Here is a 25,599-nt window from a genome sequence, read left to right on the forward strand (position 1 = left end):
AGTGGAGAAAAAATGCCCGCCAGGTGAGATCCGAACCCACGACCTCCAGAATACCGGAGGTCTTCTTGACTGCCAACTCTTATTTCTGTCTTATATATATTGTCACAAGAAGACGATGAAGAGGTCAACGCAGCGTGGCTCGGTAATCCCAGCCTACGACGACGAAGAAGATCTGTCTGTGCGCTCTGCCTGCGCGGGCTCTGGGTTGGCCGTCATGTAAATAATCTGTAAATAGATCGTTCGACTGCCTCATTGTTCATGTCGTCTGTCCTGCCGCCACGCTACATTTTGGTGGAGTGTGCGGGTCCCTCCCCGTGCTGGCCGCAGCTGCACACCTCATCGGCATCGTCGCAATCTTCGATAGGGCGTGACGCACGTCGGAAGCCCCAGCCCCACCGCTACCAGCACTCGACGACGTTCCCCCCACCCCGTATCCCCAGCCCGTGACCAGCTGATTCAGAACCGCCAAGACCCGATGAAGTGACCAGACGACGATGACGTGTCCCCAGCCCAGTAGTCCGACGTGGTTCCGGATACCTTCGACGTTTCGTCGGTGCCTTCACGAGGTCGTGTCGCGGGACCAGGCATCGCCTACAGCATCATCATCCTATGTGGCGGCAAGGGCTTCACTGTACATTGTCATCTCATCTTTCGTCCTCACCACATCGCGCAATACGGCGGCGTCGACCGGGACGGTCGCTTTCAATTGGGGGGCCATGTCACGACAAGACGATGAAGAGGTCAACGAAGCGTGGCTCGGTAATCCCAGCCTACGACGACGAAGAAGATCTGTCTGTGCGCTCTGCCTGCGTGGGCTCTGGCGTGGCCGCAATGTAAATAATCTGTAAACAGATCGTTGGACTGTCTCATCATTCATGTCGTCTTTCCTGCCGCCACGTTACAATATAGATAAATATATATATATATATATATAGATATATTTATATATACACACAGAAAGAAATGCCGGCAGTCTAGAGCGCCAAAGAAGGCATAGGGGAATGGTTAGACTATTTTTTACCGTTACTGACGTTACATTATTTTTTTTATTAATTACATGAGAAAGATGCAGTAAATATAACTACCCCAGAAAGTGAAGGAGAACACAGTCGCCCAGATAGCCGAATTGGTAAGGCATTCGAGACCTAATCGAAAGGCGTGGGTTCGGTCCCCACTCTAGGCGCGTGTTTTTCTTTCTTTCTTATGTAATTAATAAAAAATAAAGTAACTTCACCCACGGTAAAAAATAGTCTAACCATTCCCCTATGCCTTCTTTGGCGTTGTAGACTGCCGGCATTTCTTTCTGTATTTCCTAAGGAGCCCCTCATTTCCAAACCCTATTATCGTGCGAAAGCTTAGCGAGGGCCTCGGTTCTGGCAGCCTTGATGCCAAGGTAGCATAAGAGGGTTTCCCGCCAGTTACCCGCTTATGACAGGCTGTAGACGTTCGCGTCACGCCCCGGGGGTTGAAAAGAAGGTCCCCTTCTCCCCGTATAGTCTGAGTGGCGCTGGCTACCACCCTCAAGCGTCAGATACAGTTGTAATAAATATAAATACCCCAGAAAGTTACTGAGAACACAGTCGCCCAGATAGCCGAATTGGTAAGGCATTCGAGATCTAATCGAAAGTCGTGGGTTCAGTCCCCACTCTGGGCGCGTGTTTTTCTTTTTTTCTTTCTCATCTAATTAAAAAAAATATTGTAACGTCACTAACGGTAAAAAATAGTCTAACCATTCCCCTATGCCTTCTTTGGCGTTGTAGACTGCCATCATTTCTTTCTGTATTTCCTAACGAGCCCCTCATTTCCAATACATATATATATATATGCGGTCGCCGAGCGGTCACCGAGCCCAGACCTCTGTCCGGAGTCGAAGCGCGGGGATGATGATGATCATTTCCAGATTATAATGGCGATGAGTGCACGGATATGACTAACTTGGAAACACACCCTTGGTGTCCACAGGAGAAGTGATGATGGTGATGTTGCATTCGGGCATATTGTGCAGAAATAACGTCCCTATGCTCTGAATAAATATATTGTAACGGAGATAGTGGACATTCATGTAGAAGGATGGGCTCGTTTATTCATAGACAAGCGTCAATACACGATTTGCGAGCCGAAATGACCACCTTTATGCGAGGCTGGGACTGAATGCGAGCGTACTCTTCCACGTCGGTATCCGGCACATACCCACATATGGGGATTCGCCGGGTATGACACATGCCTGCCACAATTAGTTCCATGTGCGCTAAATACATACTTGCTACAATACCCCTGGTGAAACGAGGAAACCATCCTGGCGGCTTAAGGTGTACACGATAAGAACGGGTCATAGTACGGTGTGAGAAGGCGCTGCTCACCAGACAGGGGTCAGCAGGTCCACGCGAGGAAGAGAGGTGTGCGCGGAGGCGGAAGAAGGGCGCGAGAGAGAAAGAGGAGGAGGAAGAAGAGGTGGCGAGTGCTAGAGGCAGGAAGCAGGTGGTTCCAGAAGCTCTCGGCTGGGCGAGAACGCTTAGGGGGTCTTCGTCATGGAGCCGCACATTCCTCCCGGAAGCTCTCATCTGGGCGTTAATGCTCAGGAGTTCTTCACACCGAGAAACACCTAGTATCTTCTGGTCGAGACTGTCCACGGAATACTCGGGCCGCATACAAGTGTTGTTCATCAACCCGGTACCGATACCGGCACCGGCACAGCACCGGCATCGACAAGGGCACCGAGCCCAGCGCACCGAGCCCTGCGAACCGAGTCAACTCATCGACTGGGACCTACACGTGAGCGCGAACAATTTGGAGTGGCAGCTTGCCAGTCGTTAGAGGGCGCTTAGGAGGCAAGACGTGTTCTCCGGGATACCGGATGCAACACGGTGATCGTCCGGAAAGACTCAGTTACTGCGCGAAATTTCACAGGCAGAACTAGTCTAGTCTTCGTTCTAGACAGAATGCTGATGTATCTCCCCGAAGCAGAAATCGAAATGGAGACTCCGTTCTTCTCGGGAAAACTAATCGCTAAATGCATGAAAGATCCCTTATACGACCTGGTCTTAGGCAACGTAGCAGGCCTGTCGGCGTTCAGTTCCTGGGTGGAACGTGACCTCAACACCCCAGCCAAGGAAGCTGAGTCAAGGCAGAAAATTCGGGAGTCTATGGAAGCAAACCAAGAAACCAGAGAAGTGAAACCCGAACTTGTAACACCAAACGAAGGGGCTATCACAACAAAATTTCAAGCCAACAGCAACAAGGTCATCGCTATCCCGGAGGCAGAGCCTATTCAACCGGATCTCACGAAGCTAATTGACGAACAAGCTAGAGACCATAGTCTGAAAAAGTGTTTCAGCGCCATAGGCAGGCAGTTCACATCGCAGTGTGGACACGAGTCCTAATTCTTTGTAGAAAAGAAAATTCTTTACCGACGACACAAAATACCCTCCGGGAAGGAGCTCAAGCAGTTAGTCGTGGCCCAACAATATCGAGGGCCCGTACTTAGGTTAGGCCACGAAGGTTTGTTGTCTGGCCATCAAGGTGCTAAAAAAACAGAAGCCCGAGTCACGACAGACTTCTACTGGCCAGGCGTGCACATGGACGTTAAAAGATACGTGAAGTCGTGTGATACGTGCCAGAGAACTGTTCCGAAGCATATGGTGGGCCGTGCACCACTTGGGAGCATGCCCATAATTGACGTACCATTTCAGCGACTGGCAGTTGATATAATTGGTACTATGAAGCCGTACTCAAATGGAGGAAACAAATACATTCTAACAATGGTAGATTTTGCAACAAGGTATGCCGACGCAGTTGCCATGCCAAGCATGGAAACCGCGAAAGTGGCGGAGGCTCTGCTCCAGATGTTTTCAAGAGTTTTCAAGCCCCTCAAGAAATTTTCAGCGACCAAGGGCGAAGTTTCACCTCCGAGCTCATGCGGGAAATAAGTCGATTACTCTCTATACAACAGCTCACGACGACACCGTACCATCCTATGTGCAATGGACTCGTCGAGTGATTCAGTGAAACCTTAAAGCGCATGCTCTAAACCGAAGGACTGGGACAGGTATTTGATCCCGCTTCTCTTCGCGTACAGGGAAGCCCCGCAGGCGAGCCTCGGCTTTTCGCCGTTCGAGTTGCTGTACGGCCGACATGTGCGGGGACCTATGACCGTGTTGAGAGAATTGTGGACAAAAGAACCACTCGACCAGGAAACTCGAACAACGTACAAGTACGTAGTCGACCTGAGAAACCGGCTTGAAGACACCTGCCAAGCCGCACATGAGGAACTCACGCGAGCCCAACAGACCCAGAAATTCCGATATGACGTAAAATGTCGGCAGCGATAGCTCAAGAAAGGAGACAAAGTTCTTCTTCTGCCAACCGAGAAATCCGAGCTACTGTTGCAATGAAAAGGACCCTCTGTTGTGAAAGAACGCAAGAACCAGTTTGACTATCTCATTGACTTGGGAACGAAGTCCCGCCTGTTCCACATCAACCTGCTCAAACGCTATGAAGGGCGCGACAAAAACTTTGCCACTGCATCGTCTGCCATTAAGGTCATCAATTTGGATGTTTCGGAGGCGGAAGATTTTCCCGACCCTCAGTCGCCGAGCACTCAGAGTCACAAGGACGTCAAAATTTCACCCGAGCTGGAGCCGTCACAAGCGGATTCTCTCAGAAATATTCTATCCGAGTTCTCTGACATTTTTTCGGATAATCCCAGACGAACAAACCTCCTAAAGTGTTGCCTTAAGTTTACAACAGAGGAGCCATCCAGGTCAAGCAACACCAAGTGCCATTCGCAATGGAAGAACAGGTGGAAAAGGAAGTGCAGGAGATGCTTCAAAATGGCATAATCGAGAAATCTGCGCCCCAGTACACAGCTCCTTTTGTTCCCATCAAGAAACCGGACGGCACGATGCGACTGTGCATCGATTACCGGCAAGTGAATAAAGTGCTGGTTGATGACTGTGAACCAATACCCTGCACCGACGTTATTTTCGGGCACACCTGTGGGAGACGATATTTTTCGAAACTTGACTTCACGAAAGGATATTGGCAAATACCTATGGAACCCAGGTCTAAACACATCACAGCATTCTCCACACGCTCCGGCTTATACCAATTGCGCTACATGCCCTTTGGACTGAAAACTGCACCAGCGGTTTTCACGCGGATGATCCGGAGGGTGGTGGACGGTATCCCCAACATTTTTCACTATTTCGACGACGTCCTCATAGCCACCGATTCGTGGGAGGAACACTTCGACACTCTGCGCACGCTTTTCTCCCGCATCCGGAAAGCTAGCCTAACCATAAAACCCAAGAAAACGGATCTGGGAGCTACTTCTGTTGAGTTTCTTGGTCACAAGATTGGCGAGGGTATTGTAATGCCCATGACTGAAAATGTTGACAAGATCCGTCAAGCGTGCCCACCCCAAACGAAGAAGCAAGTGCAGTCGTTCTTAGGACTAACTGGCTACTACAGAGACTTCATACCTGACTATGCTCAAATTTCCTACCCCCTGTCAGAACTGATCAAGAAGCTGACTACTCTGCTTTAGAGCGTCAGTGTTTAGCTGTAGTGTGGGCTATTGAAAAATTCCATGTTTACCTCTACGGCAAGAAATTTACCGTCGAAACTGACCACCAGCCCTTATTGTATATCAGCTCTGCTTGCCAGATGAATACAAGGCTGCTCTGCTGGAGCCTTATCTTGTCGGAATACGACTCTTCCGTTGGATATATCGCGGGAGCTACTAACGTGGGTGCGGACTACTTGAGCCGCCTTCAATGAGGGCATGGAACGGTCCCGTTTCTAGAACTGTTGTTTTCATTATTTCTGTGCATTTTTAGTGTTTCTGTGCATTTTGAGTCATTGCTATGAAGTGTGATAGGGATCAAAGTGAGTGTCGGACGTGGAAGTGTGATAGTTATATTACTCACTGCAAGTGAAGTGCGCGTCGACCAACAGACCTGTACCATCAAGGACTCTTAACCACCAACCAACTGCTCACCGGAAGTGTTTTCCCCTAAAACCCTTCTTTCGATGTGGGCAATTGTGAGGAGGCGCTGCTCAGGAGGCGCTGCTCACCGGACAGTGGTCAGCAGGTCGAAGCGAGGAAGACGAGGTGTGTGCGGAGGCGGAAGAAGGGCGCGAGAGAGAAAGAGTAGGAGGAAGAAGAGGTGGCGAGCGTTGGAGGGAGCAAGCAGGTGGTTCCAGAAGCTCTCGGCTGGGCGTCAATGCTCAGGAGTTCTTCACACCGAGAAACACCTGGTATCTTCCAGTCGAGACTGTCCATGGAACACCCGTTGCATACAACGTGTTGCTCATCAGCCCGGTACCGAAACCGGCACCGCCGCAGCACCGGCATCGACAAGGGCACCGAGCCCAGCGCACCAAGCCCTGCGCTCCGAGTCAACTGATCGACTGGGACCTACACGTGAGCGCGAACAATTTGGAGTGGGACTTCTCGCAGGGGACTTTGTTATCATAGGACGGTTGTCATTAAATTAGCTCGATGTTCATTTGTGCACGTTATTGTGTAATTTGTCCCGTCAATATATGAGAGAGAAAACGTGTTTCAATGCGCTTTTCTCTCTTCATCCTCGCTTCCAATCTTAAACGTATGTCACCGCCCCGGAACCTTAAGTGCTCGAACTGTATATAAACCGCTTCCATTCTGTAAAATATTACTCTTAATAAAAGACGGTCCCCGTCCGAAACGTCGATGTGAAGTTATGTTATCGAAGTAAACTTGTTATGTTTTTTATTGCGCCCCTTTTTACTATTTAACCTTCACTAGCCTAACCGTTTATCTTCGATATATATATATATATATATATATTTTCTACATCTTTCTCGTTTGTCTCTGTCTCTACTAACCTGATGTTTTTCGCACGCTGTGTAAGTTTTGATCTTTTCAGACTATATATATATATATATATATATATATATATATATATATATATATATATATATATATATATATAGTTGTGTATAGACACTAGGTGCTATCCTATTGCTAGGTACGGCCTGTTTGATTCCACCAAGCGGTAGACTCTGCGGTGACGGCAGGGATTACAGCAGGAGCCCGTCGTGCCGGAGCTGTCTGTTTGGCACTGGCTACCACCACCGCGTGTAGAATAAAATATAGCCATTAAAATTCCTGTGAAAGTGCAGCGGAGATCAGCCTCGCCGACACCAACTCTAGTTAGGCATCAACGAGTGTTTGGGTGGTGTTGCGTTCTTATGCCATCAGGGCAGCGTGGTTTTCCCCAGCTTACACTAAAAAAGGAGTTGCCTTTGACTTGACAGACATGACTTTGCATTTGACTTTGAAACGTTTTGAATTCTGGTTTTTCCGACTGTTCGTTGAGCACTTTAGCTACAAGCTGTAATGTTTTTGCCATTTGTCATCACACAATCTACACGGTGGCATCAGTGTCAGTGTGGTTAGAACTGGTCGTGAACATAAAATTGCCCGCCTTAACTGCCCAGCTTATCCCAGCCGGGAGCTTTGTTTAAAATCTCACTGTATTGATTTAATGGTGTCAATCCTTCCCCCTTCAGGGTGTGGGCTGCATACTTAGTGCTGTATAGATTCTCCATAGAAATTTAGCATAGCACTGTAAAATTCTAGGTTTCTCAGCAGTCGCATCGCACCTAATACTGCAGTTATCCGCACTGCTAGTTCCCCAAAGTTATCCACAGTGTTCTGAGCATCCTCAATGAAAAGTTTTTACGAAAAGCAATATGTCTGCAAAGTTGATGAACAGTTTCATCATTATGAAGTTTAATGTGATTTTTCGCTAATGTTTTTCGTATTCCTGTTTTCCCTGTGTAACAATGTCAATAAGGGAAGCGCGTAAATGCCTTTTCACTCATCACTTCTGACCATACAAGATTAGATTTGGTGAAAAATTTGTTTACTGATTTAAAACTTCAAGTATGGCACTACTTACCAACAATGTCGTCATTCAGTGGCTCTGAAAGGTTTAAGGAAAGAAGTTATTTTCGGAAACCAATCGTTAAACAAACGACCAAGCAATAAACCTTGTGGATGATAAGTTTTTTTAACCAGAGTAATTTCAGTTCGACGGAGATTTACCTAATCACTAGTGCTCCATCGAAGCTGAAGGGGTGAGAGTGCGATAGCACAGAGAAAATTGTAAATTGGACAAGTGTTGTTAGCACACAAAAATCTCACCCAGAGTAATCGTATCAACATCCAGTTCAAAAGCACAAATACTGCTGAACGAATCTGGTCAGGTAGCAGAATAGAAAGGCTGCCGCTTGCCACGACTGACTGCCTAGATTCGCAGTATCTCGTTTTGCAGACGACTGACAGGCTCAGGGATATTTCTTGTGCTTGGTTCACAACGTACTATTCAGAAGTTGCAATTGATATCTGTAAACTTTAGCAATGGGGCTGTGACAGATTTTCGTGAGCAAAAGGAATGGCATGAGACTAGAGCTTTGGCTGCCTTATACTGCTGGAAAGTGTGTTGCAATGTTTCACACACCAATGATGCCTTCATCTCAAACATTCCTCGTTGCAACGTTTGACGTCAAAATAAATTCGACTACAGTTCCACAATAGATAGTTCAGTGCGGTAATCACTCATTTCAGATGAGTTCTCAGAGGTAGTTCGTCTTGTCACTGCTAATAACATGGGAGTGCACAGCAGAATACTTGAAGGAATTAAGGGAATTCACCCAAGTAGACGGCTCAAAGGGAATTTTGATTTTACAGCTGGAGGTGAAGCCTTGAATGGAATATTGCAGTTAGATTCTGGTCATGAGTCTACCATGCACAATAAATTGGTCGCCATTGCCGAGCTATGTGATCAGACCTACACGTACAATGCAGTCAGCATGCACACTGAACGGAATGAACGAATGACACAAAAAAGTCTGCCAGTTCAAATAGTCAAAATGACGTTAGGCAGCCCATTAACAGAGGAACATGTCTTTTCACAATGGAGATGATGTTGGCGGAGCATTTTCCCATGTGTGCTGCATATCGTACGTCACACAGGGGTAGGAGCAGGTTCCAGACGTGCCGGCCGTCTCGCAGGCACTGATTGGCCGACAGATCAGTAGAAGGTGGAGTGGATTATCAGTGCGGGAACATCTCCATCCCGTGTGTTTCTTTCCCTTCCTACCTTCCCCCTCCCGTTCAGGAAGAGAGAAAACATGGCGCCTCCCGCCTCTTATGTTTAGCTGCCGACTCTTTTGCGCTAATCTATAATTTGCGCGGCGATGGCACTTTCATCCTCGGACGAGCTCCCTTTGACGTTCTACCCAAAACATAAGCACCACACCTGGGCTCTTTCAGCGGATTTCACACTACGCGGAAGTGGGTTTATTTTGTGTATTAGAACCACTGAAGGTGACTAAATACTTTTCGATGGCCTAAGGCAGCCGCCTCAAGTCATGCGATTCGGCGACTTGATAACCACTTGTATGGTTTTTCATCCCGTAAACCCCGTAGTGTTGCAAACGCAAAGATAAAATGTATAGGTGTCCCTACGGCAGGCCGCCTTTCAGGTACGGCCCAAACTTACTTGTAGGCATTGAGACGACAAAGGAAACGGGGAAAGTGCGTAGCGACGTATTGAAGTGCCCCAGAAGTCGAGGTAACAAAACAATGAAGAAGACGCACAGTGCGCACAAGCATTGCGCACTGTTTTCTTCTGTGTTTTTGTCCCACGCCTTGTGCTGCTCTATGAGACGTCGCTGTGTACCAGCTCGCCCAAACAACTACGCTGAGGAAAGCACAAGCGAGTTCTTCACGCATCTAGTGGTTTATATCGGCGGGGCAAGACTGATGTGGCACGCGTACAATTTCGTGAAAGAATCGAATGAGACGACGCAAATGTGTTAAGCAGCAGGTATGCGGCATTGTATGAAACGGCTACATTACAACCAGAGTGAAACAGCTGGAAATTTCTAAATATTTCAAAGAACAGCTCCATGAAAGTGAAAGATGCGGGAAGAACATTTGGTTGCAACATCGCAGGATTCCCACAGAGTAGCTTCGGAAGAGCAAACAGAATGAGAAAGTGCCTTGACAATAAAAATATGTCAAGTGTCAATAGAGGGAGGCAACAAGTCCAGGAGGGCTGAACTTTCTCTGCTATATCTACGATATCATTATTGACAACAAAAATGTATTTACAAGACGCGGGGCCCAATTTTTTATAATTAGCTGCGGTGAAAGCGCAATTAACCACGTCGTTACAGTTCGCCAAAGAGTAACGACCAAGAATGCCAAATTAACCCGAGAAAGACGTGAAATTTCGTTTATTAGGTGCGTGTTTTATGACGACTGAGCTGGTACTTCCATACATCAGAACATAAGTTCTGTGCTTGCAGTTTCAACCAGTCCTTTTTTTTTTCTGGTTTCTGCACGTCCTTCATCTTGGCTAAGAATTAAAGGCGTTCTGATTTTAAAATTTTGTGTTTAATATTTTTGGCTGCTATGCATACCTACCAGCCCACCACTCATAGAATGACACATTCGACGGTCGACCTCAGCTTAAACATTAATTTACGTCGTCGTTTATTCGTGTCAATTTCGGTTTCGACAAACCGAACGCCGAGAAGGCGCCATGACCGGAGGTATCATTTGACGTCACCATTCTTGTCTCTCCCGCTGTGGACGCGGGCGCGCCCAGACCGGCCGAGGTGTTCACCGTCCCCACGCACCAGGGCAGCATGACGTCAGTCCGAAAACTATGATGTGTCCACACGCCGGAGCACAGCGCAAACCACAGCCAGCGCGTCGGTTTCGTGACGCGAGCCCCGACGTCGGCAGTTTGGGGTAAGTAGCAGATGATGTCATGTCGGATGGCTCTCGGCTTTTCGTGCGAGCGAAGATTAAAATGGATTTAAAATATTTTACGCCGCACGGTTGCTCTTGAAACTCACTGGGAGATATCTCCTCATAAAAAGGAATCATTTTACATAGTTATCTCTGTTTTGAAATTTCGCGTCAGTACTGCGTTATGAATAACATGGTAGTAGTAGGCATGCAGAAAAGCTGAAAGGAGCTCACTGATATTACTGAAGAATGAAGATGGCGGCAAGCTGCGCTGCGAGCTGCGGTGCTTAGAAGCACACATATCGTGAGGTTCACAAGTACGACAGGCAGATGCAGGGACGAGTGCGTTAACAAGCAGAGGAGCTCTAGCACCATTTGCAGTTCATTGCTTATGAAAACCCATAAGTATGTCTGCAGAGGGCAAGGCTGTCGTGTATACTGGCGCTGTGTGTATTTCTGATATCCCTGCCTGGGCCAATTGGTTCGGCATTTTAACAGAAAGTACTACTCCAAGTCAAACAAATGTACGAAGAACACGATCACGTGTGTTGTACGTCTGGTCTTGTAAAGTATTTTCCTGAAGTCATAAACATTCACCTAATTCGCTCTTTTGAGTCTGAAGCCAGCCCCTTCCTTTCACAATATTTATTCGTTGAATCTGCACTTTTGAGTTATAACGTGCTGCAGGTGGGACTGCTGTTGCATGCAAGTGAATTCCGCATTGTTTGATTGCTTATGAACAAAAGTTGACATTTCTTTTTTTGTCTCCAATTTCGTAGTTTAAATTGTCCACGAATTATCCCCGACAGCATCATACAATTCCTTAAACACTGCGGTTACAGCGAGACCCAGAATATGATGTACTACATGATGTACTAATATGATGTACCCACAACTTTGAGCCTCTTACTTCTCGTTGCTCCCAACGCATTCACTGCTTATGCTTATCTTGTACTCCCATTACCACTGTAATTTAAAAAGTTTACATCGCAAGTTTTTTTGGAAGCTTTCATTCTGTTATACAATAAAAACTCACGCATCTCCAGAAAGAGAATCATGACGAGTGGGCGAAGCACTCAAGATTGTTGTTACCGCAAATCCCCAGTGGCAGTGCCCACTCGTGCATGTAAACGAGTGACAACGCGTGTGTACAATATATAAAATTCCAATCCTATCCAAAACAATACAATTCAATTTAATCCAATTCATTTAAATTCAATCCGACCGAATGCAATTCAATTTATTTCAATCCAATCCAATCCTCTCCAATGATCCTCCTCATCCTCCCCCTCTCTAACGTTTTGTGAATCTCTCTCTCTCTACCTTTTGTGAACCTTTTATGTTGTTCTTGTTACCCTTTTGACACAGATGTTTCGATTTACATGGTGCTGTGCATGTCTCTCTCTCTCTCTTTAACCTCTGTGAAACATTTTTTAAATCTTGTTAACCTTTTGTGAACCTTTTGTTCACAGATGTTTCGATTTACACGGTGCTGTGCGTCTCTCTCTCCCCCCTCTGTCTCTCCCTCTCTAACCGTTTTTTCCCGAGAATTAGCGTTGATGGTTACGGTTCTTGCTCTTTTGCCGCGTTTTGCAACATTTTAGGCGGTTTGACATGCACATATTCGGTTTATGCTGATGTCCGCACGGACGAAAACGGACGGACATTGTGAGGTTCTAAGGTGCATTCCACCTAAAATGATGCTGGCGACTTTAGAGAGAATGTTATGAGCAAAAAGTTTTTTCAGCCCTCTAGCACACTACATTTTCTTCTGTTCGCCATCAAAAAGAAAGCCATGGCGGGACTGTGGTATGTGGAAGTGGCACAATACACGTTCCTCGTCCTGCTAAAGTTGGATCAAAATGAGTGGGCATATCTAGAATTGGAGGACCAAGCACATAAGGCGATATCGAAGGTGCGTTGCTACAAATTGGTTACAGTATCGGTACGTTTGTCGAGGAACAACTGAAGATGGATATTTGAGAGATTCCAAAACCACAGTTGAATTCCATGCTCTGGAGCAGATTGTCTATAACTCTGGCGAATGTTAAACTCTTCGCTATGTCACATTTAAAGATTACGACATTGTATGTGACCCAGTAGCTACCACCGTTATGGTGAAATTATTGGCATATCAAGGAGCATTGGAGTTATACATAGTGCTGTATACTCAGTCAGAAACACTGGATGGAAGCGATCCTTTATGCCGATTGGGAAGTTTCCGATCAGTAAAGATGGTCGACAAAAAAGACAAAGCTGTTCACTACAAACTTACATCTCGTCCCAGTTTTTGTACAGCGTTTAAAGTAAGACCGAGCACATAAGACGATATCGGGGGTGCGTTGCTACCAATTCGTTAATTTATGGCTACATTTTTACCAGGAACAAATGAAGGTGGTGATTTGAGAGATTTCAAAACCATAGTTCAACTCAATGCTCTTGAGCAGGTGGTCTAAAACTCTGACGAATGTAAAACATTTCGTTGTGTCGTATTTAAAGATTACAACGTAGTATTTGATTAGGCTAGCTAGCAACGTTATGGTGAAATTATTGGCATATCAAGGCACAAGGAAGATATACATAATGCTGTATGCCCATTCAGAAAGACAGAATGGAAGCGATCCTTCATGCCGGTTGGGAATTTTCTTATTAGTGATAATGGTCCAACAATAGACAAAGCTTTCACTACAGCCTTACAGCTCGACCCATTTATTGTAGAGTGTGTAAAGTAAGACCAAGCACATAAGGCGATAACAGAAGTGCGTTGCTATGCATTGGTTAATTATAAGTACATTTTTAACAGGAACAAATGAAGGTGGATATTTGTGAGATCCCAAAATCATAGTTCCATTACTTAACATGGAGCAGGTTGTCAAAAACTCTGAAGAGTGAAAAATGTCTTGTATTTAAGGATTCCAACAAAGTATTCGACACAGTAGCTATTACTGCTGTGGTGGAAGAAATGGCGTATTCAGGATTACAGCAGTCATGCATAGTGCTGTATACTCAATGAGACAGACTGAATGGAAGCGATCCTTCATGCCGATTGGGAATTTTCTTATCAGGAAAGAGGGTCGACAAAAACACAAACTTTTTCACTGCAGCCTTACAGGTTGCCCTATTTAGAGGAGAGCATGAAAAGTAAACTGAGTACAAAGACGATGTATCGCTAAACACCTGCGTAGTGGGAGACGTGCGCGTTACCACTAAACAGTAGTTCTGCAGCTCCATTTTGTATAAAATACCCCGAAATGTGAAAGGCGGTGTGAGGCCTCAAGTAGGGCTTCAGCTATTCTACTTTCAAACAAAAATAGTTTTTTTAACGTGCGGGACAAGTTGAGCGGGGCACAAGCGACAAACGTCTGCTAGTGAAAGCATCTTAGAATAAATATATAAATATATATAGGACGGGATTTCCAGTGTCAAACTTATAGTGGGTTGTCCCTTCGGTTGTTGTACAGTTCCCTGTTTGCCTGTTTATTCACGCAATTCCTTGTTCCTATTCTTGGAAGTTTTGGTTGTTTTTCTAATATATATATATATATATATATATATATATATATATATATATATATATATATATATATATATATATATATATATTTATATTTATATATATCTCTATATATATATATATTAAGCGACCGCGTTTTGCAAGAAGACGTTTATTCGGTCGCCGAGCCCAGACATCTATCCAGAGTTGAAGCGCGGGGATGATGATGATGATTTACAGATGATCATAACTATGGGTGCACGGATATGACAAAGTGGGAAACACACCCCTTGGTGTCCACAGGGCAAGCGATGATGGTGATGTTAAGTTTGGGTATAATGTCCTGCAATAACGTTTGCTATTCTCACAATATATATATTGTAAAGGAGATACTCGACGTTTGTGTAGAAGGATGTGCTCGTATATTCATGGACGAGGCGTCAATGCAAGATTGGCGAGCCGAAACGACCAGCTTTACGCGAGGCTGGGCCTCAACGAGAGCGTCCTCTTCTTCGTCGGCATCCGGCGCAAACCCACATATGAGGATTTGCCCGTTACGGCTTATGCTCGTCACAATACCTTCCATGTATTCTACATTCATACCTGCTACCATACCCCCGGTGAAGAGGCGATGCCTTCGTGACGACTTAAGGTGTACACGATACGAACGGGTCATAGTAGGGCTTTACCCGCGCGACATGAACTGTATCGCGCCCCCGACGGCGGGGTCCGAAGTGGGCGTTACAGGCTCAACAACATAATTCGCCTGTGATGTTCTCTCCACTTCCTGGTAGGGGCCATGGTTTTGTGACACAAATTTATGCGACAGTCCCGGAGTTGGGCACGGTACGTAGAGCAAGACGAATGATCCGTCCTGAAAAGTTGGAGCTGTGACAGAAACATCGTGACGTGCCTTCTGGCACTGCTGGTCTTCCGATGTAAATTGACGGGCAAGCTGGTGACATTCCCAAGAGCGTGGAGCGAATTCTGAAAGTGGCATATATTCGGAGGCGTAAGGTCGGTATGGAAGTGTGGTGTCCAGCATGCATGAAGCTCAGGACCGTATAACAAAAAGAACAGCGAAAATTATATGGTTGTCTGCTTAGCGGTATTGTAAGCATACGTGACAAAAGAAAGAACGAGGTCCCAATTGGAATAATGCGAGGAAATTTACATGGCGATTCTTTCCCCAGTGTGCGGTGAAACCGCTCCGTCATACCATTGGTCTGTGGATGGTATGATGTGCTTTTGCGGTGGACAACCTTGCATTCAGCTAGAAAGGTCTCCACGGTGTCGGAAAAAAACACGCGACCTCGATCACTGAGTAGCTCGCGAGGAGCACCGCGACGAAGAATGAACCGCTGAAAGAGGAAGGACACTACTTCTCGAGCCGTGGCAGCCGGTAGGGCAGATGTTTCGGCGTAACGCGTTAGATGATCAACGGCGACGATGATCCAGCGGTTACGGCCGGCTGTGCTGGTAAGTGGGCCGTAGAGGTCAATTACCAGTCGGTCGAAGGGACCCGCTGGACAGGGCAACGGTTGAAGTAGAGCGCCGATGTGCTGCCGAGGAGTCCTGCGCCGTTGACAGTCTGGGCAGGATTTAAGAAACATTTTCAAAAAGGTATACATCCCGCGCCAGTAGTAGCAAAGTCTAAGGCGCTCGTACGTTTTCACGACTCCAGCGTGAGCACACTGCGGGTCATCATGAAAGGAAGAGCAAATGTCCTTACGTAGGTGGCGAGGAATCACTAGGAGCCATTTTCGACCGTCGTTGTGGTAGTTGCGGCGGTATAGGAGTTCGTCATGAACGGTGACTTGACTGGGTCATGACTGGGCAGCTTGTCGGCGCAGGAATCTTGGTTCAGCGTTTGCCGGCGGGCATGAGGGATATTCGAGAATCGAGGTGATACACTGGTCCTTAAGCTGCTGGGCAGCTATGTGCGCCATGGCGAGAAGCGCCAGGCGTCGTCCTACCGTCGACCAACGTCCACCAAGGTCTATCGACCAACGTAGACCTGCCTACGTCCTGCCGTCGACATGCTCGCGCCGTCCGATGGAAGTGGAGAGCGAAAAAGGGCGTCAGCGTCGTTATGCTTCCGTCCTCACCTGCACACAACACGGATGTCATACTCTTGAAGGCGGAGGGCCCAGCGAGCGAGGTGACCAGAGGGTTCCTTTGTGAAGACAATCAACAAAAAGCTTGATGGTCCGTCACGACGTCGAACGGACGTCCGTACAGGTAGGGGCGAAACTTGCTGATGGCCCAAATGGTAGCCAAACATTCCTTCTGTGGTTCAGAGTAGTTTGCTTCCGCCTTCGTCAATGTACGACTCGCATAACTGACCACGTATTGCTCATAGCCGTCCTGTAGTTTGGCGACATTTACACCTAATCCCACACCGCTGGCATCGGTTTTGAGTTCGGTTGGTGCACGCGGATCGAAATGTCTGAGTATGGGTGGTGATGTAAGGGCACGGTTAGGGGAGCATTCACAAATTTCCTTGCTTCCACCCAGATGTTCCGTGAGGGGAGCAATGATGAAGGAAAAGTTCCGTACAAAGCGGCGGAAATAGGTGCAGAGTGTCACGTTTTGTGGAACGTCTCGACAAGCTCAGATGAATGGACACTGGAGAATCATTGGCACGTTTACCACAGCACACATTTATTATACACAACTACAACCCCTAAGCAAAATAAACAACAAAGCAAACAAAGAACTCAACCAAGGAAATTCCTAAATACTAATCCCTAGTAATAACCCAGAAAAGCCAACAAACCAAACCAAAAGTCACTAACCTGAAGTCCCTAATAAAGCAAACCGTCCTAGTTCCAATATATACAACGTCCATGATAACAATCCTAACCACAATGGTCATATAATACCAAGTCCTTAGCGGACGGGACTATCGCTGTCTCTGGCGCTGACGTGTCGTACCCGTAGCGTGGCCGTGACACGCTGGTGGTCGTCGTTGTCCGCTGCCGCGGTGCCGGTGGTGGTGGTACCAAAGTAGTTGTGCGTGGTACTTACCCGGTGGACCGCTGTTCAGCTACTCCTCGTGGTAGCCCTCGTAGCAGGAAGCAGCCCCTGGCCTCCTGGCCGTCGCCGTGGTAGCAGGTAGCACCGGGAGTTCCGGGAACGTCGCCGCGTGGGGACCGCCAAGGCGTTAGTTGACGGTGCGCGCTGGCTGTACGCAGGCGCCCGACCGTCGCCGCTGGGGCCACCAAAGCGGAGGTTGGTGGTATGACGTGGAGTGGGAGCCGATGCCACGTCGGTTCATTCCGGCCCAGGCTGACGTGGCTCTGGTCGTTGGCGTGGCCTCGTACCCCCGGCTTGTTCCTCGGACTCGTGCCATCTGACCTTCCTGCTGTGGCGTTCTTCTGGTCTCTCTCTCCCTCTCGGCCTGTGCCCCTGGATTAAATAGCCTCTGCCCGGCCGTCGCGACCCTCTCGCATTCGCTGTGCCCGTGTCCGCCCCACGGGTCACCACCACATTGGTTAATTCTCCTCGTGCATTTATCGCGTCACTTCGTCATTAGTCCTCCCTCTTCGCGGGAAATTTTCATTCTCTTCGTCTTCCTCTTCGCCAGCCTCTGGCTCTACTATGATACGTCATTGTTTTCAAGGGGGGATTGCCCCCTAATGATAATAATGGGCCCCCTCTTCAAGAGTTTTTTCCCAAAAAACTGCTCACTTGTCGCCAGTGTATCTTCTGATCACCATCACTGTTCACTACTCCCACGCCACACACCTCATTGCATACCACCATTCACTTTTTCATAACTCTCCCGTTCACTTCTTTCTACACACCATCATATACATTTCGTCCGCACAACCTTCACCACTTTACAAACCCCCAAGTAATTATGTCTCACACAAATCTACTCACGCAGCCCACAGCTGACCACACGTGCTTACTTCTTTAGTCGTTCTTTTCACTACACACTTCACTTTCATTTCTTTAACACTTGTCTTATGTTCACACAACGTTCCCGTTTTATCATCAATAAATAACTTTCTTAGACACCAATCTACTCAAATACACTCCTGTAGCACATCACAGCAATCAATCACTTCAATTATTTGTTATTCGAGAACACTCTATCAATCCGCGCAAACTAACGTTTTCTTCCTCCTACTCCTCAATCGCACTTTGCATCCACTTTTTTTATATTTACACGTCATGCACCTACACCACTCTACTAATACTATCGGTTCGATGGCATCACCAAATCAAACACATCAATTCTCTACTATTCGACACCTCGAGCTTCATCACTAACTCATTCATTTCACTAATGCAGCACCGCAATACAAAACCTATTTCATTACCGTTATGGGTCCTATTTCTGTCCATTTCGATCTCATGATTTCAACCAGTGTATTTTTTTTACTTCATTTTCACTCTTCCGCGAACACACCACTGGGCCGCATTGGTGTTACCATAGTTTAGTGGTTGAAGGCGCATTTTGTTTCCCTTACGCCAACGCCAACTCCCTGAGCACACTGCCTCTTTGTGTTGGTTGTTTAGGCTAGGCCGCCTTTGCGTCTCACCAGCGATTCTCCCCTTAGCGACGGCCCTCCCACATTCTCCGCATGCTCTCACATATCTCCGGACGTCACGGTGTATACACGGCCAAAAACTTCTTCAGTAATACTGGCAGCCGTCCGCCGGGCTCCTAGATGTCCACCTCTAGTACTGACATGTCCTAGCCTTAAAACTGAATTTCGGAGACTCTTTGGCACTACTACCTGATTCACTTGTCTGTCCCCGCCAAAGGTACAATGGCAAACCAAAACTCACTCCACTATATGAAACTTGGATATACTGGGGTTGCACGTTCGCCTAACCTCCTTTCCTACCTTTCGAAAGCACTCTTTCAGTGAGGCATCTTTCTTTTGCTCATATGCTAATTCGCTTAAGGTCACCCTCAACCCTCGTGACACAGCACGCTCTACTATCGTCTTCCTTCTGTCCTCTTCAAATTTCACTGTTGCGTGCACTGCTGCTATTATTCCCACTATGGTATCCCCTGTCTCATCTACCGGCTCTGTATCAACCCAGTTCACTAGCTTTTTACTCCCCTTAAACTTGCGCCTCCAATTGGGATCTGGATCATCTACGTTCCTGGCACCAGGTATATTGCCTAAGATAATATCGTGCAGTGGGTCCTCCATACAATTGGCTTTTATTGTTCCTGAGTAATACGGGGTCTGAACTTCAATTATTGCCTCTGGCAGCGATCTCTTAGTGCTGTCAGCCATGATGATAACCGCCTTACTTCCAGTTAAATCCTGGTCTCGGACCAAGCTCCTCCTGACGAGCACCGTAGTTGAACCGCTGTCCCTCAACACCGACACCCGCTGCCCCCTTATTTCTCCGTACACGACCGGCATTCGGAAATCTGTGTCCGTCGCTGTGACCTCATTATGCTCTGCCGCCTCCTCCTCTACCTGTACCTCTTTGTCTTTCTGCTTAGGAAGCACTGTAGGGCTAGCTCTGGGGCACACCATGCAAGCCACTTTGTCTTGGCTGCGCGACCGACAGTCCTCTGTGCGGTGTCACTACTTATTACATGCCTGGCACACTGCATGTTCAGTGACACCCCGGGTGAATCCCACACGACAATCGCCGGCCTTATGCCCTGCGCGGTTGCATAGAAAACATGTCGGTGGGGCTCGATACCCTGCATCTTGTCCATTTTGTTTCTGGTTGTCTCGAAACTACATCGGTTCTTTCATTTTACTCAAGTTCTTCATGCCTTCCGCTTCGCCAAACCTGTCTGCTAGCTCTATGGTTTCGGCGAATGATTTCGGTTTCTTTTTCCTAAAGAACACAGTCAATTTGGGGTTACAACAATCCAAAAATTGCTCAGCAACCATATGCTCTCTGAGTGCCTCGAAGGATTTCTCTGTCCCCGACAGCTCTACCCACCGGTCAAAATAATTTGCCAATCGTGGAGCAAACTGGCTCGCTGTCTCTGAGTCTTCGGGTTTCGAACTTCGGAAGTTTTCACGAACACCTTCGGTCGTTAGCCGAAACCTCCGTAGCAAAGCTACTTTGACCTTGTCATAGTCACTGGATTCGTCCGCGGGCAGCCTACCAAACACACTGAGTGCTTCACCCACCAAGCACATGCTTCGGGCCGTAGCCCACTCACTCCGATTCCACCCTTGCCCTATGGCAACCCTTTCAAAGCAATGCAAGTAAGCGTCCAAATCATCACGCTTATCATCGAAAGGGGCCATCAGTTTCCGAGGACATATGCTTTTTGCACGCGGTGTAGCCGCCCCTGACAAAGTATGCTCCAAGTCCCTGTAGTCTCCGCCAAGTAGTCTCCGCCAAGCGTAATTTTATTTCTAGCAGCTCCTTTTCCCTAGCAGCCTTTTTCTCATCTTACTGTGCTATTCTGTCTATCATAAACATCCCCTCATCTTTTGTCAAACTTAACGTGTTACACAGCGCCAGCAACCTTTCCAAATCCATTCTCCAAGCTGGTTAGACACGTGACAGGGCCCGATGAAATATCCTGGGTGAGGATAAATCAATTCTGGCAGGCTCGCCAAATATTTGTCACGTTTTGGGGCACGTCTCCACCAGCTCAGAATAATGGACACTGGAGAATCGTTGGCACGTTTACCACAGCACACATTTATTATACACAACTACAACCCCTAAGCAAAATAAACAACAAAGCAAACAAAGAACTCAACCAAAGAAATTCCTCAATACTAATCCCTAGTAATAACCCAGAAAAGCCAACGAACCAAACCAAAAGTCACTAAACTGAAGTCCCTAAAAAAGCAAACCGTCCTAGTTCCAATCTATACAACGTCCGTGATAACAGTCCTAACCACAATGGTCATTGTTGTGACTTCCTCGCTCTTAGCAGAAGACACTTACCATCAACATTTCATGCTGCTTTTCACGAGCTGCCGCATGCTCTCGTGGCTGCGTCGGCTCGCTCCACTTCTTTTTGTTTCCATTAAAGCCTCATCGCATCACGACGTGTCGCTCCCCTTCCTGAGCATCGCGCCGCAGCTGGAGGACCCAGAGGTCCAACACATGGTGCCGAGAACCCGGGACTTCTAGACGACGCCAAGCACATCGACGTACGTAGCCGCGAAAGCAAAGGAAACGACGCGGCGCCTGCGATCTTGGCGAGGGTTCCCATCTGCGTGCGACCGAATGGAGCGGCAACTTCGACGACGCCTCAGACTAGAGGCGCAACTGGATGGCCTTCTAGCGGAAGCGGAAGGCCATATAAAAGGACATCGAGAGGAGACACCATCGGCAGTAAGTGTACTGCTCGACCGAATCGGCGCATTTTATGCACAGATTGAGAACGTGGATGATGCGGTTTTCGAGGAGACAACAGACGACTTGCTAGAGAGTGAAACGTTAGACGCCAGACAGTACCGCGACAAGGTTGTCACCTTGACGGCTAGTCTACGTTTCAAGATGCAGGAATGCCGGTCTTTGACGCCAGGCCGGCCAGCGTTCTTTCAATACCAACCGGCAAGCACACATCCCCACTAGCAGAACATCCACAGCAGGACTTAGACGCACGGAAAATTACTCGGGTGCCCTTTGGAGCTAATTCGAGTCCTGGAATTTTACCGCCTACTTTAAACCACCAGATTCAATCTGTGCTAAACTGGCACCCAACGACAGCCCAACTACCGCACGACTCCATATATATGGACGATTCCCCTATTGAAGCAGAGCACACTAACGAATCGATCAGGATGCAGAAGAATGAAATCTCCCGCGAAGCTTCCATGAACATTTGCAAACCAGCAAGCAATGCCACTACGGTCATTCCCTCATTCGAGCATAGAGTGACTTCACAGAAAAAATCCTACTACTCGCCTCGTGGAACCTTAAAATCCCTGAGCCGTCTTCGGAACCAGCGTATCAACACACTTTCGTTCAAGCTCCAGAACATCCTGCACTACATCGAGGACGCAAAGGAAACTACAAATCTTCGTGAGCGAACGTCTGAAATGCGAAACGAGTCGAAGAGACGCAAGCGCCAAAAAGAATGACCCAGAAGACGTCATGCCGAGCCCAAAGTGAGTCATCAAGGGAAAACTGTCGCGCTGCACACACGGAACACAGCGGAAGTGAAGACGCGAAGATTTCCAGGGAGGAAAACACAAAGAAGAGGCAGCAAAAGCTTACCCTCACAGAAGGTCCGACACGTACAAGAAAAGGTTTCCGTCTACAGCAAATTTCTCTGCTTTAGAAAGGGTTCCTTCTCCTATCCTTACAAATCCCCACTGGCTAGCAAAACACCCTGTACAAATTGTAAGAAGCAGCAGATTAGGCCGTATAAACACCGATGGCGGAGAACGCGCTCTGGAACGAGGAACGAAGAGGAACGAAGCTGGGAAAGTTCACCTGGAACGTCCCCCAAAAATGCGGACTAATTGAAGGATAGCACGCTACTCGGAAAAGCTCTTCGAAGACATGTGTAGACCTTGACATGAATGGAAGAATAGAGATCGGACGCAGGGACAGAGTCTTCAGGTCCAACAACCTACGTTTTTTCTTGCGGCACTCCACTCAAGTGCCCCGAACCCCGACTTTACCGTTCTGAAGCCACCTAGCGTCATCTGTCGGCGGGGGAGACTGTTGCGACTTCCTCGCTCTTAGCAGAAGACACTTATCATCATCATTTCATGCTGCTTTTCACGAGCTGCCGCATGCTCTCGTGGCTGCGTCGGCTCGCTCCACTTCTTTTTGTTTCCATTAAAGCCTCATCGCATCACGACGTGTCGCTCCCCTTCCTGAGCATCGCGCCGCAGCTCGAGGACCCAGAGATCCAACAGTCATATAATACCAAGTCCTTAGCGGACGGGCCTACCGCTGTCTCCGGCGCTGACGTGTCGTACCCGTAGCGTGGCCGTGACACGCTGGTGGTCGTCGTTGTCCGCTGCCGCGGTGCCGGTGGTGGTGGTACCAACGTAGTTGTGCGTGGTAGTCACCCGGTGGACCGCTGTTCAGCTACTCCTCGTGGTCGCCCTGTAGCAGGAAGCAGCCCCTGGCCTCGGTGCCGTCGCCGTGGTAGCAGGTAGCACCGGGAGCTCCGGGAACGTCGCCGCATGGGGACCGCCAAGGCGTTAGTTGACGGTGCGTGCTTGCTGTACGCAGGCGCCCGACCGTCGCCGCTGGGGCCACCAAAGCGGAGGTTGGTGGTACGACGCGGAAGTGGGAGCCGATGCCACGTCGCTTCACTCCGGCCCAGGCTGACGTGGCTCTGGTCGATGGCGTGGCCTCGTACCCCGGCTTGTTTCTCGGACTCATGCCACCTGACCTTCCTGCTGTGGCGTTCTTCTGGTCTCTCTCTCCCTCTCGGCCTGTGCCCCGGGATTAAATAGCCTCTGCCCGGCCGTCGCGGCACTCTCGCATTCGCTGTGCCCGTGTCCGCCGCGTGGGTCACCGCCACATTGGTTAATTCTCCTCGTGCCTTTATCGCGTCACTTCGTCATTAGTCCTCCCTCTTCGTGGGAAATTTGCATTCTCTTCGTCTTCCTCTTCGTCAGCCTCTGGCTCTACTAAGACACGTCATTATTTTCAAGGGGGGATTGCCCGCTTAATCATGACACAGAGGCCGACAAAACTTCGCAGGTACCTCATCGTAGTCGGCTTTGGGAAATACGCAACAGCATGGAGTTTCGCGGGATCGGGGAGGACGCCATCTTTCGAAACAAGATGGCCCAAAATGGAGAGTTTCCGTGAAGCGAAGCGGCACTTTTTAAGGTTCAGCTGCAAACTGGAGGAAGTAAGGTATTTCAATACTTGTTCCATGCGTGTTAAGGTGGGTCGAAAAATCTGGTCAAAACAGGACGATGTCGTCTAAGTATCCAAGGCAAGTTTTCCATTTTAAGCCGCGCAATACGTTGTAAATTATTCTTTCGAATGTTGGGGCGCATTACAGAGTCTGAATGGCATGACATTACACTCGTAGAGGCCATCTGGTGTAACAAATGTCGTTTTAGAATGATCGGCGTCGGCCATCGGCACTTGCCACTATACGGACCTCAAATCCAATGATGAGACGTACTCTGCCCCTTGCAAGCTGTCAAGAACTTCATCAAATCGGGGCAGTGGGTAAACGTCCTTGCAAATTATTTTGGTTTGACGTCTATATTTCACGCAGAACCGAATGGATCCTTCTCCTTTCTTGACAAGTACCACAGAAGAAGCCCAAGGACTCATCGATAGTGAAATGACGTCGCAATTTCGCAAACCCCTCACGTGTTCCTCAATAACACGACGCTCAATGGTGCGTGGGTGCCAGTGTCGATCTGGTGCGAAGCAGTTGACGTGCGGCCCAAAGGAGTGTGATGACAGTCGAATTATGCACTGAAGCGGCGTAGAACAGTCAATTGTTCGTCACGTTGCGTCGAAGTAAGGGCGTCGTCAATGGCATTGAGCAACATAGTCGCATCAGGCGAGAAATCACGTAAGCAACCGGAGCTAAGCACGGTAATATGGACGGAAGAAATGTCTTTGGCTACGTCGATAAGAACGAACGGGTCAACTTCTTCTATAAGGCCAACGCATTCACTGCGAACGAGCTTGATTGGTCACAGATTTGGGTTTGAGACAGGCGCAGAACAGGAACCGGAATTGATGTCGAGGGCAGCGAACGGCAGTGGAAAGGATTTGCGAAGCAAAAAGAGATCAGAAGGAGCAGATATGACTGCGGCGTCTGAAACACTGCTGCACGACAATGGCACAAGCACAGATGAATCCGTTGGAATTTTCGTGTCGTCAGCAACAAGCAACTTTGCGGCGACTTTCTCACAATCGTTTTCAGGTACAGGAAAAAGCTCTACTTCAGCCCGTGTGCAGTCAATGATGGCGTGACAAGTCCCATCCGATAATGATATTGTGAGAGCACGACGACAGGACGATGAGCTCGATGATGCAGACGACCCCTTGAATTGTAACCCGAGAAGAGCATGCCTCCAACAATTCCACAGGTTGCACATTAGCGGTGCGCACAGTAACACCATATATAGGCGTCGCCACCTTTCGCAACGATCTGCAACATTTGTCGTAAATAACAGAAACCGCAGCTCCATTATCAATGAGCGCCAGGGTGGAAAAACCATAAACATACCAATTAAATTAATTAGGCGGCAAAGAAGGAGTACTTTGGCATTTCCACGGTGACGCAGTTATTGCCTCCGAAACTGTGTCTGTTTTTCCGACTGTCTAGACGTAGGGCGAGGGCGCATCGGAGAGAGTAAGTGGCGTCATGGGTACTGCGAGCTACGGCTGG

The 25,599-nt window shown here is 48.0% G+C and overlaps 1 non-coding gene across 1 annotated transcript; it reads left to right on the top strand.

Moving 5' to 3' along the window:
• The first annotated feature begins 1,111 nt into the window (after positions 1 to 1,111).
• Trnar-ccu (transfer RNA arginine (anticodon CCU)) lies at positions 1,112 to 1,183 on the top strand. The gene has a single exon. It is a non-coding gene; the product is annotated as a tRNA-Arg (tRNA).
• The last annotated feature ends 24,416 nt before the right edge of the window (positions 1,184 to 25,599 follow it).

Source organism: Haemaphysalis longicornis, unplaced genomic scaffold, assembly GCF_048455015.1.
Source record: "Haemaphysalis longicornis isolate Haplotype H1 unplaced genomic scaffold, Haemaphysalis longicornis Haplotype H1 scaffold_5, whole genome shotgun sequence".
NCBI lineage: Eukaryota > Metazoa > Arthropoda > Arachnida > Ixodida > Ixodidae > Haemaphysalis > Haemaphysalis longicornis.